Below are 639 nucleotides of genomic sequence, written 5' to 3'. Positions count from 1 at the left end.
ACAACTGGGAAATGATGAAAAGTCTTTGACGAGAAGGTTCCTGGTTAAAAGTTTCCCTGTCTCTCACGGTGGTGAAAATGCCAATGAGATGCTCTGCATCCAGGACCCATGCCAGGGCAGCATGAAGGACTACTCTGAGAAGTGTCTTTAGGCCGGCCTGTAATTACTCAAGAAGCTAAGGCAGGACAATCACAAGGTCAAAGTCTGCCTGGGCTGCAGCATGAGTTCTAGGACAGCCTGGGCTGTAGCATGAGTTTAAGACCAGCCTGGGCCACTTAGTGTGGCCTTGCTTCAGAGTTTAAAAATTAAAAATTGCACGCCTTTAATCCCAGTACTGGGGAGCCAGAGGCAGGCAGATCTCTGTGAGTTAAGACCAGCCTGGCCTACCTGGTGAGTTCCAGGCTAGTCAGGACTGTATACGGTCACTATATATAGTCTTACTTTCTGTATATAGTGAGACTTGCCTCCAAAGAAAGGAGAGGGGGTGAGACGGCTCAGAGGAATAAGGCATTGCCTACCTTCAAATCTAACAACCAGAGCTAGATATCCCAGACCCACATGGTGGAAGGAGAGTACTCGTCCTGCAGGTGGTCCTCTGTTTTCACACAAGTGTGCTGTGTCATGCTTAAACACACACAC

Source organism: Microtus ochrogaster, chromosome 10 (genome assembly GCF_000317375.1).
Source record: "Microtus ochrogaster isolate Prairie Vole_2 chromosome 10, MicOch1.0, whole genome shotgun sequence".
Taxonomy (NCBI): domain Eukaryota; kingdom Metazoa; phylum Chordata; class Mammalia; order Rodentia; family Cricetidae; genus Microtus; species Microtus ochrogaster.
This window is presented reverse-complemented; position numbering follows the sequence as displayed.